Genomic DNA, 14524 nt, shown 5'->3' with positions numbered 1-14524 from the left:
ACTATACTGTATATAGTAATGTACTGTAGCTGTACTATACTGTATATAGTAATGTACTGTAGCTGTACTATACTGTATATAGTAATGTACTGTAACTCTACTGTATATAGTAATGTACTGAATATAGTAATGTACTGTAACTGTACTGTATATAGTAATGTACTGTAACTGTACTGTATATAGTAATGTACTGTAACTGTACTGTATATAGTAATGTACTGTATATAGTAATGTACTGTAACTGTACTGTATATAGTAATGTACTGTAGCTGTACTATACTGTATATAGTAATGTACTGTACCTGTACTGTATATAGTAATGTACTGTAACTGTACTGTATATAGTAATGTACTGTAACTGTACTGTATATAGTAATGTACTGTAACTGTACTGTATATAGTAATGTACTGTATATAGTAATGTACTGTAACTGTACTGTATATAGTAATGTGCTGTATATAGTAATGTACTGTAACTGTACTGTATCTAGAGTAGAATCCATCTTCTCTCACCTTCTCCCCTCAAGACCAACATCACACAAGATGCTTCAGAAAAACAACAACAACAAGCTGGTGAAGTTGCTACCCAACAGGAACAACCAATATGTTTAAGTTATATAGTCTACAAAGTGTTAATATCACCACCATGGATGTTTAAGTTATATAGTCTACCAAGTGTTAATGTCATTGTAGAGGGTGGGGCCCAAAGACCCTCCCCATTAGTGATTAAGGGGACTTGAAGATTCATCTGTTTTGCTGCAGGCCTTATAATAGATACTGTTTCTATGTGTCTAAAACTCTGCCACTATACGTTGTACAAGCATCTATATTAGTCTTTGTGGTTCGGCCCTGGCTGATGTAAGAGTGTTCTTGCAGGCTGGGTCTGAGTCTATATTAGTCTTTGTGGTTAGGCCCTGGCGGATGTGAGAGTGGGCTTGCAGGCTGGGTCTGGTTTAGACTGAAACTAGATAAAGAGAAGTAACCACTGTCTGGTTTTGACATGTTGGTATTGTGTGACAGTGGACAATGCTAATGAATTCAGAGAAGCTACTGTACCAAGTTACTTTATAAGGTAACCTCAGCTTATTGATACACACACACATTGACATAGGTGATCATACCACGAGAGAGTGAAAACATGTATATAATCAGCTGTGAACTTGTGATGTTATAGCACAACTATGTGTAACTTTGCTGTTCTGCCAGCAGTTTCCTGTGGAGTTTTTCTAATGTCAGTGTTTCCTGTAGGTTGGTGGGTTTAACCACTGATCTTATCTGCTTAAAGGTTTGTCACGTCATAGAAGTAAGGAAGAGATGAGATAGAAGTCATATAGTCTAGCAGTATTTCTCACTCTTCAGTCCTCTCTTCATGACAGTAGACTTGTTTCACTCAGTGGAGCCCCAGTTAGAGACAGATATGATACCTGCAGTGATTTTCATGATCCTATTCTGGAGCACAGGTAGGATGCTGTTATAGTGATATACACTTGTGACAGTTACTGAGATATGATTTAATATTGTAAGATATATTATAATTTGCAGGGTTAGTAAAATAACATACAACTGGAAGCAGACAGTAAACATCTGTCTCAAAGCAGGACAATGATGTGATCACCTGTAAATATACTTTACTGTAGTCTAACTGTCCATCTGGGGACAGGCACTAATGTCAGTTAAGTTGTGATGGTGTCCTGCATCTGACTGTTGTATATTCAGTGTGTCAATGATTGATTGTATCTGTCTCAATGTAAATGAATGAGAGTATATACGATGTATTATATATTATATTGGTGTTATGTTAGAGTAGGAGAAGGGAGGGGTGTAGATGCTAGAGGTCTATGAGCTGAGTCAAGATCAACAGGTCCAACACTATGAGAGAGAGAGAGAACATGAGCGAGAGAGAAAAAGAGAGATGAGCAGCGTGAGAGAGAGGGGAGGAATGGGGTGAACAGAGGAGAGAGAAGGGGAGGGGACAGAGGAGGGGAGGGGACAGAGGAGGGTAGGGGAGAGAGAAGGGGAGGGTGGAGAGGTGAAGGGGAGAGAGATTTGTGGAGGAGAGAGAATGAGAGAGAAAGGGAGGGGAGAGAGAAGGGGAGGGGATATTTGAGGAGGAGAGAGAAAGTATCAAGTAAGGGCAACACTAAGACCTTCTCAGCCAGCTGGATCCACTAAGGCCCTCTCAGTCAGCTGGCTCCACTAAGGCCCTCACAGTCAGCTGGCTCCACTAAGGCTCTCTCAACAAGCCAGCTCCACTAAGGCCCTTTCAACAAGCCAGCTCCAATAGGGCCCTCTCAACCAGCTGGCTACACTGGTGCCCTCTCAACCAGCTGGCTCCACTGGTGCCCTCTCAACCAGCTGGCTCCACTAGGGCCCTCTCAACCAGCTGGCTCCACTAGGGTCCTCTCAACCAGCTGGCTCTTATCGGGCCCTTTCAACCAGCTGGCTCCACTAGGGCTCTCTCAACCAGCCTGCTCCACTAGGGCACTCTCAACCAGCTGGATCCATTAAGGCCCTCTCAACCAGCTGGATCCATTAAGGCCCTCTCAACCAGCTGGCTCCACAAAGGCCCTCTCAGTCAGCTGGCTCCACTAAGGCCCTCTCAGTCACCTGGCTCAACTAAGGCCCTCTCAGTCAGCTGGCTTCACCTAGGCCCTCTCAGTCAGCTGGCTCCACTAAGGCCCTCACAGTCAGCCGGCTCCACTAAGGCCCTCACAGTCAGCCGGCTCCACTAAGGCTCTCTCAACAAGCCAGCTCCACTAAGGCCCTCTCAACCAGCCAGCTCCAATAGGGCCCTCTCAACCAGCTGGCTCCACTAGGGCCCTCTCAACCAGCTGGCTCCACTAGGGCCCTCTCAGTCACCCGGCTCCATTAAGGCCCTCTCAACAAGCCAGCTCCAATAGGGCCCTCTCAACCAGCTGGCTACACTGGTGCCCTCTCAACCAGCTGGCTCCACTGGGCCCTCTCAACCAGCTGGCTCCACTAGGGCCCTCTCAACCAGCTGGCTCCACTAGGGCCCTCTCAACCAGCTGGCTCCACTAGGGCCCTCTCAACCAGCTGGCTCCACTAGGGCCCTCTCAACCAGCTGGCTCCACAAGGGCCCTCTCAGTCACCTGGCTGCAATAGGGCCCTCTCAACCAGCTGGCTACACTGGTGCCCTCTCAACCAGCTGGCTCCACTGGTGCCCTCTCAACCAGCTTGCTCCACTAGGGCCCTCTCAACCAGCTGGCTCCACTAGGGCCCTCTCAACCAGCTGGCTCTTATCGGGCCCTTTCAACCAGCTGGCTCCACTAGGGCCCTCTCAACCAGCTGGATCCATTAAGGCCCTCTCAACCAGCTGGATCCATTAAGGCCCTCTCAGTCACCCGGCTCCACTAAGGCCCTCTCAACCAGCTGGATCCATTAAGGCCCTCTCAATCAGCTGGCTTCACTAAGGCCCTCTCAGTCACCCGGCTCCACTAAGGCCCTCTCAACCAGCTGGCTCTTATCGGGCCCTTTCAACCAGCTGGCTCCACTAGGGCCCTCTCAACCAGCTGGATCCATTAAGGCCCTCTCAACCAGCTGGATCCATTAAGGCCCTCTCAATCAGCTGGCTTCACTAAGGCCCTCTCAGTCACCCGGCTCCACTAAGGCCCTCTCAACCAGCCGGTTCCACTAAGGCCCTCTCAACCAGCTGGCTTCACTAAGGCCCTCTCAACAAGCCAGCTCCAACAGGGCCCTCTCAACCAGCTGGCTCCACATGGGCACTCTCAACCAGCCGGCTCCACTAGGGCCCTCTCAACCAGCTGGCTCCACTAGAGCCCTCTCAGTCATCTGGCTCCACTAGGGCCCTCTCATTCAGCCGGATCCACTAAGGCCCTCTAAACCAGCTGGCTCCACTAAGGCCCTCTCATTCAGCCGGATCCACTAAGGCCCTCTAAACCAGCTGGCTCCACTAAGGCCCTCTCATTCAGCCGGATCCACTAAGGCCCTCTAAACCAGCTGGCTCCACTAAGGCCCTCTCAGTCAGCCGGATCCACTAGGGCCCTTTAAACCAGCTGGCTCCACTAAGTTCCTCTCAGTCAGCCGGCTCCACTAAGGCCCTCTCAAACAGCCGGCTCCACTAAGGCCCTCTCAGTCATCTGGCTTCACTAGGGCCCCCTCAACCAGCTGGCTCCACTAGGGCCCTCCCAACCAGCCGGCTCCACTAGAGTACTCTCAGCCAGCTGGCTCAGTAGGGCCCTGTCAACCAGCCGACTCCACTAAGGCCCTCTCAGTCATCTAGCTCCACTAGGCCCTCTCAACCAGCTGGCTACAATTGGGCCCTCTCAACCAGCCGGCTCCACTAGGGCCCTCTCAGCCAGCTGGCTCCACTAGAGCCCTCTCAGTCATCTGGCTCCACTAGGGCCCTCTCAACCAGCTGGCTCCACTAGGGCCCTCTCAAACAGCCGGCTCCACTAGGGCCCTCTTAGCCATCTGGCTCCACTAGGGCCCTCTCAACCAGCCGGCTCCACTAGGGCCCTCTCAACCAGCTGGCTCAACTAGGGCCCTCTCATCCAGCCGGCTCCACTAGGGCCCTCTCAACCAGCTGGCTCCACTAGGGCCCTCTCAACCAGCCGGCTCCACTAGGGCCCTCTCAACCAGCTGGCTCCACTAGAGCCCTCTCAGTCATCTGGCTCCACTAGGGCCCTCTCAACCAGCTGGCCACTAGGGCCCTCTCAACCAGCTGGCTCCACTAGGGCCCTCTCAGCCATCTGGCTCCACTAAGTTTTATTTACTGTGGTGTTTGTTCTCCAATGGTTACCCTGTTCTCATCACAACAGGTCACACATTCTGCTGACATGATTGCACACTGTGGTATTTTACCTAACAGATAACAATATTATATTTGTTTTCAAATTATTTTGGGGTCTTTGTAATCTGAGGGAAATATGTGTCTCTTTTATCGTTGTACATTTGGCAGGAGGTTAGGAAGTGCAGCTCAGTATCCCACTCATTTTGTGGGCAGTGGGCACATAGCCTGTCTTCTCTCTGCCTACCTCTCTCAATAGCAAGGCTATGCTCACTGAGTCTAAATTGTCAATTTTTTTCTCAGTTTTTTTTCTCAGTCACAGTGGTCAGATAGTTTGCCATCGTTTATGTATGTTTGGTTATAATTTGTTTGGGCCAGACTGTCTGAGTTCTGTCCTGAGGCTTTGTTGGGTTAGTAGTGGTTTGTGAACTAAGCTTCAGGACCAGCTGGATGAAGGGACTTTTCTCTATGTTCATCTCTTGGTATTTCAGTGCTGGTCTCTTGTTTTTATGTGGTTATAGACATTGAAGACTTGTTTCTGGATATTAATTAGTGATGGAAATTAATGACAGCTTGCTAGCTAACCTAGCCAATGAGGTGTGTGTGAAAGAAATAGTCAAATAAGTTATGCTAGTTACTACCCCTAATAACTTTCTCAAATAATAATGTTTGAAAGAGTGTGAGTGTGTATGCTTGATAAATAGTAATGGAAGGTCTGGCTTTCCAAGACATTCTGTTCCTCTGCAAGCAGACCTGATGATTGTAGATGGAGGGAGAACCTGTTATTTAAAATGGAAGAATATAACTTCCTGTAGCCTATATAATATAACAATGACAACAATCCCTTCATATATACTGTAGTTGAAGGTTATTTTAGTTTCATAAAAAGTGTTCATTAAAATCATGATGTTTGGTGGATGGATTCAGTGTAGATGTTCTGCTGTGTATCGAGGGGTTTATATGAAAGTGGTAGATTTGTAATTCTTTACCAGAGAAAGTTCTGGATTACTTGTCTTTGGGTGACCTCAGGCTTTGACAATTCAGCTACTTTGTTCACAGTACTACTGTAATGTTCTGGGTGTAGCTGGTGCAGAGGAGTCAGGACAGTAGAGATGAGTAACACATGTAACTTTACTCAAATATTCCAATAACGTGTCGTAAATACCGAGCCCACAGTAACAGACCAAACATACATAAAACAATCCCGCACAAAAACCATGGAGAAAACAGAGGGTTAAATAATGAACATGTCATTTAGAATTGGAACCAGGCGTTTAAAACAAAGACAAAACAAATGGAAAATTAAAAGTGGATCGGCGATGGCTGGAAGGCCGATGACGTCGAACGCCGAACGCTGCCCGAACAAGTAGCGGGACCGACTGCTGTGGAAGTTGTAACAGTAACCCCCCCTTGACGTGCAGGGCGATCCGGATGGAGACGGTGGAACTCCCACAGCAATGAAGGGTCCGACACCGGCACCCGGCATCTCTCTTCCGGACCGTACCCCTCCCACTCCACGAGGTACTGAAGGCCTTTCGCCCGATGCCTTCGAGTCCATTATGGCTCAAACAGCATACGCCGGGGCCCCCTCGATGTCCAGAGGGGGTGGAGGAACCACCTGCACCTCAGACTCATGGAGTGGACCAGCCACCACCGGCCTGAGGAGAGACACATGGAACGAGGGGTTAATACGGTAATCGAGGGGAAGCTGTAACCTGAAGCAAACCTCGTTCAGTCTCCCCAGGACTTTGAATGGCCCCACAAACAGCGGGCCCAGCTTCTGGCAGGGCAGGCGGAGGGGCAGGTTTCGGGTCGAGAGCCAGACCAGGGCCTCACTGCGGTGGCGGAGGTGAAAACCAGAGGTAAGGCTGACCGAGACCCCAGACGTTCCATAAACGCCCTCCAGACCCTTGACGTGAACTGGTGACCTCGATCAGACACTATAACCTCTGGCACCCCATAGTGCCGGAAGACGTGTGTAAGCAGGGCCTCCTCAGTCTGTAGGGCCGTTTGGAGACTGGGAAAAGGAAGGAGACGGCAGGACTTAGAGAACTGATCCACAACGACCAGGATCGTGAGGGAGGAAGATCCTTGAGGAAATCCACAGACAGGTGCGACCACGGACATTGTGGAATGGGTAAGGGCTGTAACGTCCCTCTGGGCAGGTGGGGGGAAGTGGGCTCTGTACGTAACGCCGCTCGATGTCCGCATCCAGCTCCCACACTACCGGTGCCACCAGGCAAGAGGCCGAAATTTCGGGAGTGTGATCTATGGACCGCTCCTCTGTGTCATACATCCGGGACAGTGCGTTTGCCTTCGCGTTCTGGGAACCTGGTCTGTAGGACAGTGTGTCTGCCTTAGCGTTCTGGGAACCTGGTCTGTAGGACAGTGCGTCTGCCTTAGCGTTCTGGGAACCTGGTCTGTAGGACGGTGAAAACAAAAGGGTACAAAAAATATTCAGTCTCCACCTTGCCTGGCGAGGGTTCAGTCTCCACCTTGCCTGGCGAGGGTTCAGTCTCCACCTTGCCTGGCGAGGGTTCAGTCTCCACCTTGCCTGGCGAGGGTTCCGTCTCCACCTTGCCTGGCGAGGGTTCAGTCTCCACCTTGCCTGGCGAGGGTTCAGTCTCCTCGCTGCCCGGATGTACTCCAGATTGCAGTGGTCAGTCCAGATGAGAATAGGGTGTTAAGCCCCTTCAAGCCAAAGTTTCCACGCCTTCAGAGCCTTGACAACAGCCAACAGCTCCCGATCCCCCACATCATAGTTTCGCTCCGCCGGGCTGAGCTTCTTCGAAAAGAAAGCACAGGGACGGAGCTTTAGTGGCGTACCCGAGCGCTGAGAGAGCACGGCTCCTATCCCAGATCCGGATGAGCCAGCACGGGAGCCGAGGTAAACAGAGCCCTCAGGTGACCAAAAGCCCTGTCCGCCTCAGCCGTCCACTGCAGTCGCACCGGTCCCCCCTTCAGCAGTGAGGTAATGGGAGTCGCTACCTGACCAAAGCCCTGGATAAACCTCCGGTAGTAGTTGGCTACCTGACCAAAGCCCCGGATAAACCTCCGGTAGTAGTTGGCTACCTGACCAAAGCCCTGGATAAACCTCCGGTAGTAGTTGGCTACCTGACCAAAGCCCTGGATAAACCTCCGGTAGTAGTTGGCTACCTGACCAAAGCCCTGGATAAACCTCCGGTAGTAGTTGGCTACCTGACCAACGCCCTGGATAAACCTCTGGTAGTATTTGGCTTCCTGACCAAAGCCGCTGCACCTCCTTTACTGTGGTGGGAGTCGACCAATTACACACGGCTGAAATACAGTCACTCTCCATCTCCACCCCTGAAGTGGAAATGCAGTCACTCTCCATCTCCACCCCTGAAGCTGAAATGCAGTCACTCTCCATCTCCACTCACTCTCCATCTCCACCCCTGAAGCTGAAATGCAGTCACTCTCCATCTCCATCCCTGAAGCTGAAATGCAGTCACTCTCCATCTCCACCCCTGAAGCTGAAATGCAGTCACTCTCCATCTCCACCCCTGAAGCTGAAATGCAGTCACTCTCCATCTCCACCCCTGAAGTGGAAACTCTCCATCTGCAGTCACTCTCCATCTCCACCCCTGAAGCTGAAATGCAGTCACTCTCCATCTCCACCCCTGAAGCTGAAATGCAGTCACTCTCCATCTCCACCCCTGAAGCTGAAATGCAGTCACTCTCCATCTCCACCCCTGAAGCTGAAATGCAGTCACTCTCCATCTCCACCCCTGAAGCTGAAATGCAGTCACTCTCCATCTCCACCCCTGAAGCTGAAATGCAGTCACTCTCCATCTCCATCCCTGAAGCTGATATGCAGTCACTCTCCATCTCCACCCCTGAAGCTGAAATGCAGTCACTCTCCATCTCCACCAATGAAGCTGAAATGCAGTCACTCTCCATCTCCATCCCTGAAGCTGAAATGCAGTCACTCTCCATCTCCACCCCTGAAGCTGAAATGCAGTCACTCTCCATCTCCACCCCTGAAGCTGAAATGCAGTCACTCTCCATCTCCACCCCTGAAGTGGAAATGCAGTCACTCTCCATCTCCACCCCTGAAGCTGAAATGCAGTCACTCTCCATCTCCACCCCTGAAGCTGAAATGCAGTCACTCTCCATCTCCATCCCTGAAGCTGAAATGCGGTACCCTAGGAAGGAGACAGACTGTTGGAAGAACAGACATTTCTCAGCCTTGACGTACAGGTCAGGCTCCAACAGTCGACCAAGTACCTTGAGCATCAGGGACACACACTTGGCGCGTGTAGCGGAGTATATCAGAATGTGGTCGATATATACACTACTACACCCTGCCCCTGCAGGTCCCGGAAAATCTGGAAGACATCAAAATCTGGAAGGTCTGGAAGACATCAACCCGTACGGCATGACAAGGTTCTCATAGTGCCCTGAGGTGGTACTAAATGACGTCTTCCCCTCGTCGCTTCCCGGATATGCACCAGGTTGTAAACGCTCCTGAGATCCAATTTTGTGAAGAAGCCCTGTGCATTGACTAAGCAGGGAGCTGTACCTCACAGTGATTTGGTTGATACCTCGATAGTCAATGCACGGGTTGAGGTGAGACACGTCTAATTGGACTAGATCCATGTTGAGGTGAGACACGTCTAATTGGACTAGATCCATGTTGAGGTGAGACACGTCTGATTGGACTAGATCCATGTTGAGGTGAGACACGTCTGATTGGACTAGATCCATGTTGAGGTGAGACACGTCTGATTGGACTAGATCCATGTTGAGGTGAGACACGTCTGATTGGACTAGATCCATGTTGAGGTGAGACACATCTGATTGGACTAGATCCATGTTGAGGTGAGACACGTCTAATTGGACTAGATCCATGTTGAGGTGAGACACGTCTAATTGGACTACATCCATGTTGAGGTGAGACATGTCTGATTGGACTAGATCCATGTTGAGGTGAGACACATCTGATTGGACTAGATCCATGTTGAGGTGAGGCCATTCCATGTCTTTATTGGTTTCTATGAGAAGGCAGTTTGGGAGAAGGTGGTGGACCGTTTGAGGATTCTACAGTTCCCCTGGTGGAGGTTCTTGGAAAACTGATATTTAAGTCTGAGGTTGATGAAAACAAATTTGGTGCTGCAATGTTGTGTGTTATCTTGAATACCAGGCAGATGTTGGAGTACAGAATGAAATGGAGAGGAGAGGGGAGGGGAGGGGAGGGGAGGGGAGGGGAGGGGAGAAGTGAGGGGGGTAGAGGAGAAGAGAGGAGAGGAGAAGCGAGGGGGAGTAGAGGAGATGAGAAGGGGAGGAGAGGAGAAGCGAGGGGGAGTAGAGGAGAAGAGAGGAGAGGGGGAGAAGAGGAGAAGAGAGGAGAGGGGAGAAGAGGAGAAGGGGAGGGGAGGAGAGGAGAGGAGAAGAGAGGAGAAGAGAGGAGAGGGGAGAAGAGGAGAAGAGAGGAGAGGAGAAGAGAGGGGTGACAAGGAAAGGGGGAGAAGAGAAGAATAAAAGGTCAGAAGAGGAGAAGGGGAAGAGGAGAAGAGAGGGGGAAAAAGGCAGAGGGGATAGGAGGGGGAGAAGAGGGGAGGGGGAGATGATGACAGTGCGCGAAGAGAAGGAGAGAGGGAGAAGAGGAGAAGAGAGGGGGAGAAGAGGAGAGGGGGATAAGAGGGGGGAGAGGGGGAGATGAGGGGGAAGATAGGAGGAGAGCGGAGAGGAGGTAAGAGAGGAGTGAAGAGAGGAGAGGAGGAGAGAGGAGAGGGGAGAAGGGGAGAGGTGAAGAAGAGGAGAGTTGGAGAAGAGGAGAGGAGGGGATGAAGAGGAGAAGAGAGGGGGAGGAGAAGAGAGGGGGGATAAGGTGAGTGGGGAGGAGGGAGAAGAGGTGAGAGGAGGAGAGTAGAGGGGGAGAAAAGTAGAGGTGGGGAGGGGAGAGGAAGAAGTGGAGAAGGGAGGGGGAGAAGAAAGGGGGAGAAGGGAGGAGAAGAGGAGAGGGGGAGGGGAAGAAGAGGAGAAGAGAAGAGGAGAGGGGGAGAAGAGGAGAAGAGAGGAGATGAGAAGAGAAGAGGGGGGAAGAGCAGAGGGGTGAGACGAGGAGAGGGAGGGGTAGAATTGGGAAGAAGAGTAGAAGAGAGGGGGAGAAGGGGAGAAGAGTAGAGGGGGGAGTTAAGGAGAAGAGAGGGAGAGAGGGATAGATGGGGAGAAGATGAAGAGAGAGGGGGAGAAGTGGGATAAGAGGAGAGTGGGGAGAAGATGAAGAGAGAGGGGGAGAAGAGGAGAGGGGGAGAAGGGGGAGAAGAGGAGAGGGGGAGAAGGGGGAAGAAGAGGAGAAGAGAGGGGGAGAAGAGGAGAGGAGAAGGGGAGGAGACGAACGGGGAGATAAGGCGAGTGGGGAGGAGAGAGGAGAGAGACGAGGAGAGGGAGGGGTAGAATTGGGAAGAAGAGGAGAAGAGAGGGGGAGAAGAGGAGAAGAGAGGGGAGGAGAGTAGAAGAGAGGGGAGAAGAGGAGAAGAGAGGGGGAGAAGAGGAGAAGAGAGGGGGAGAAGAGGAGAGGGGGAGAAGAGGAGAAGAGAGGGGGAGAAGAGGAGAAGAGAGGGAAGAAGAGGAGAGGGGGAGAAGAGGAGAAGAGAGGGTCAGAAGAGGAGAAGAGAGGGAGAAGAGGATGGAGAAGGGGGGTGGGGAGAAGACAAGAGGAGAGGGGAGGTGAGAAGACGAGAAGAGAGGGGAGGGGAGGAGAGGAGAGGGGGAGAAAAGCAGAGGTGGGAGAGGAGGGGAAGAAGAGGAGAAGGGAGGGAGGAGAAGAGAGGGGGAGAAGAGGAGAAGAGAGTGGGAGCAGGGAGGAGAAATGGAGAGGGGGAGAAGAGCAGAGGGGAGGGGTAGAATTGGGGAGAAGAGGAGAAGAGAGGAGGAGAGAAGAGGGGGGAAGAGAGAAGAAGAGAGGGAGAGAAGAGAGAAGATGGAGAGAGATGGGTAGAAGAGAGGGGAGAAGAGGGGAAGAAGAGTAGAGGGGGAAGAAGAGGAGAAGAGTAGAGGGGGAGAAGAGGAGAAGAGAAGAGGGGGGAGTTCAGGAGAAGAGTAGAGGGGGGAGTTGAGGAGAAGAGTAGAGAAGGGGAGAAGAGGAGAAGAGTAGAGGGGGGAGTTGAGGAGAAGAGTAGAGGGGGAGTTGAGGAGAAGAGTAGAGGGGGAGAAGAGGAGAAGAGTAGAGGGGGAGTTGAGGAGAAGAGTAGAGTAGAGGGGGAGAAGAGGAGAAGAGTAGAGGGGGGAGAAGAGGAGAAGAGTAGAGGGGGGAGTTGAGGAGAAGAGTAGAGGGGGAGAAGAGGGAGAGAGGAGAAGAGGAGAAGAGGAGAAGAGAGGGGGAGTTCATTAACTCAATTCTACTGACAATGTTTGTCTATGGAGATTGCATGGCTGAGTGCTTGATTTTATACATCTGTCAGGAAGGGGTGTGGCTGAAATAGAGTCCACTAATTTGAAGGGGTGTCCACATACTTTTGTATATATGGTGTATGTACACATGGGTGTTGTTGCACCATACCAACGATAAGCCTGTCTTCCCCATCACATCATGAAAGGTCATGTTGATGTTCATTTAACCTCTGTCTCTCTCTTCCTCTGACTCCTCCCTTTCTCCTTTGTTTCTCTCTGTCTCTTTCTCTCTCTTTCTCCTCTGTCTCTCTCTTTCTCCTCAGATCTCCAGGCTCAAAGCGTCAGTCCACCAGGTAGGTAGAGTATAAATCTACAGTGATTATAGCAGTTCAATATTAGTCAACTTTATTATCCCACATGGAGAAATTCATGTGTCCATACAAACCATTCTACAACCCAATAACAAGTAGTGTTTTATGGAACTACTAATACTTGTCAACCACAAAGCATTACTGCTGTTAGAATAACAGAATCACTGTCATCATCTGTCCTCACCACTGTGTTTTCCTCTCTGCTGTTTACAGCTGAACAATCAGTCAGACTGGTGAATGGGACCACTTCCTGTTCTGGGACAGTGGAAGTCTTCTACAGAGGAGAGTGGTTGGGTCTATGTTCTAGTTGGTGGAGAATGATGAGAGATGTTAAGGTTGTGTGTAGACAGCTGGACTGTGGGAATCCTGTATCTGTATCTAGAGGACCTCTGATTGAAGATGGAAGAAGAGGAGTCAGACTATATGGGTGTCGTGGAGATGAGTCTTCTATTCGACAGTGTGGCAGAAGAGGACCTGGTTTATGTGATGGTGGATATTATCATCATGTGACCTGTTCAGGTAAGAGACTGGTCAAATTGAGAGATTTATTTATACATTATACAATATTACCATGTATCATGTTTGATGTTTTAATTTAATTTAAATAGAGGGAGAGATGTCAGATGTATTTAAACATTATATTTGTGTTTGTCATATTGGTTTATGGGAGATGTTCATGGGCAGATCATTGTAGTTCAGATGGTACTGAAGTGAAGCTGCCTGATGGATGTCCATCTGTTTATTTTCTATAAAGTGAAGTGAACTTATTCCTGTCTCCTGCCTGCATTATTCCCAACCCGATCCTGAGTGACTAAGAACCCATTTCTACCTCTTACAGTATCAAACATAGCAAACTACAATCTTTTATCCAACATATTTGTGTTTAGTCCTTGACAGTGTCATCAACAAAACTGATTGAATGTTCAACCAACTCTTTTTCTCCAGAGTCTGTGCGGCTTGTGGATGGAGCTGGTCTCTGCTCTGGGAGAGTGGAGGTGAAGTCCAATCAGTCCTGGGCCTCAGTGTGTGAAGCTGACTTTGACCGGCAGGATGCAGAGGTAGTCTGTAGGGATGTTGGCTGTGGGGCTCCTGCAGCTCTACAGGGGGGGCTCTATGGAGAAGGTGAGGGTCAGACCTGGGATAAAGAGTTCCAGTGTAAAGGCAAAGAGTCCCTTCTCCTGGACTGTGACACCTCAGACAGAGAGAACAACACCTGCCTACCTGGTAATGCTGTTGGACTCACCTGCTCAGGTAAGAAACAGTTTGTCACTCAGTCAACATTGTTTCTCACCTGGAGTGAAGAATATGAGAGACAATATAGGTGTGTTTTAGTGAGAAAATAGTACGATTACTGTCTCTCTCTTTTCTTTTCTCAGAGCCTGATGATGTGAGGCTGGTGGGAGGAGGCAGCCGCTGTGCTGGTGGAGTGGAGTGGTACGACCAGGGAGAGTGGAGGACTGTGGGTTCAGTCTTGGACGTGAAGGCTGCAGCTGCAGTAGTGTGTAGACAGCTGGGTTGTGGCTCCACTGTTTCAGTACTACCTGAAAACACCACTAGAGGGCTTGGAGTTTCCTGTTTTGGGTCTGAGTCTTCACTGAGGGAATGTTGGAGAACTTATGATCTCCGTCCTGGACTCACAGTGATCTGCTCAGGTAATAACAAGATACACTATATGGCCAAAAGTAGGTGGACATTAGGTGGCACGTCTAGGAGCAACAACGGCTCAGCTGCGAAGTGGTAGACCACAAAAACACAGAACGAACCTTAGAAGCGCATAAAGCGTGAACATATATGATTGAAAAACTCACTGCTGAGTTCCACATACTTTAGTCCATGTATTATATCTCCTTCCTGGACTCACAGTGATCTGATCAGGAAATATCAACATATTATAATTATATTCAACTGATTTCCTTCATTCATACAACTTCCTCTGCACCTCTCATGATGACTGTTTAGCTTGTCAGTCTGCTTTACTAAATAGATCCCTCAGTCAAGTAGGAATCAAATACAACTTAAATATCCCAGA

General features: G+C 50.0%; 1 long non-coding RNA gene across 1 annotated transcript; it reads left to right on the top strand.

Annotated features, from left to right (window-relative positions):
• Positions 1–1368: 1368 nt before the first annotated feature.
• On the top strand, positions 1369–13740 carry LOC135530627 (uncharacterized). The gene is made up of 4 exons (XR_010453878.1): positions 1369–1460; positions 12448–12477; positions 12709–13014; positions 13441–13740. It is a non-coding gene; the product is annotated as an uncharacterized LOC135530627 (long non-coding RNA).
• Positions 13741–14524: the final 784 nt, after the last annotated feature.

This window comes from Oncorhynchus masou, unplaced genomic scaffold (genome assembly GCF_036934945.1).
Source record: "Oncorhynchus masou masou isolate Uvic2021 unplaced genomic scaffold, UVic_Omas_1.1 unplaced_scaffold_1398, whole genome shotgun sequence".
Taxonomy (NCBI): domain Eukaryota; kingdom Metazoa; phylum Chordata; class Actinopteri; order Salmoniformes; family Salmonidae; genus Oncorhynchus; species Oncorhynchus masou.
Note: the sequence above shows the minus strand (reverse complement) of the source record. Positions and strands in the feature narration are given on the sequence as shown.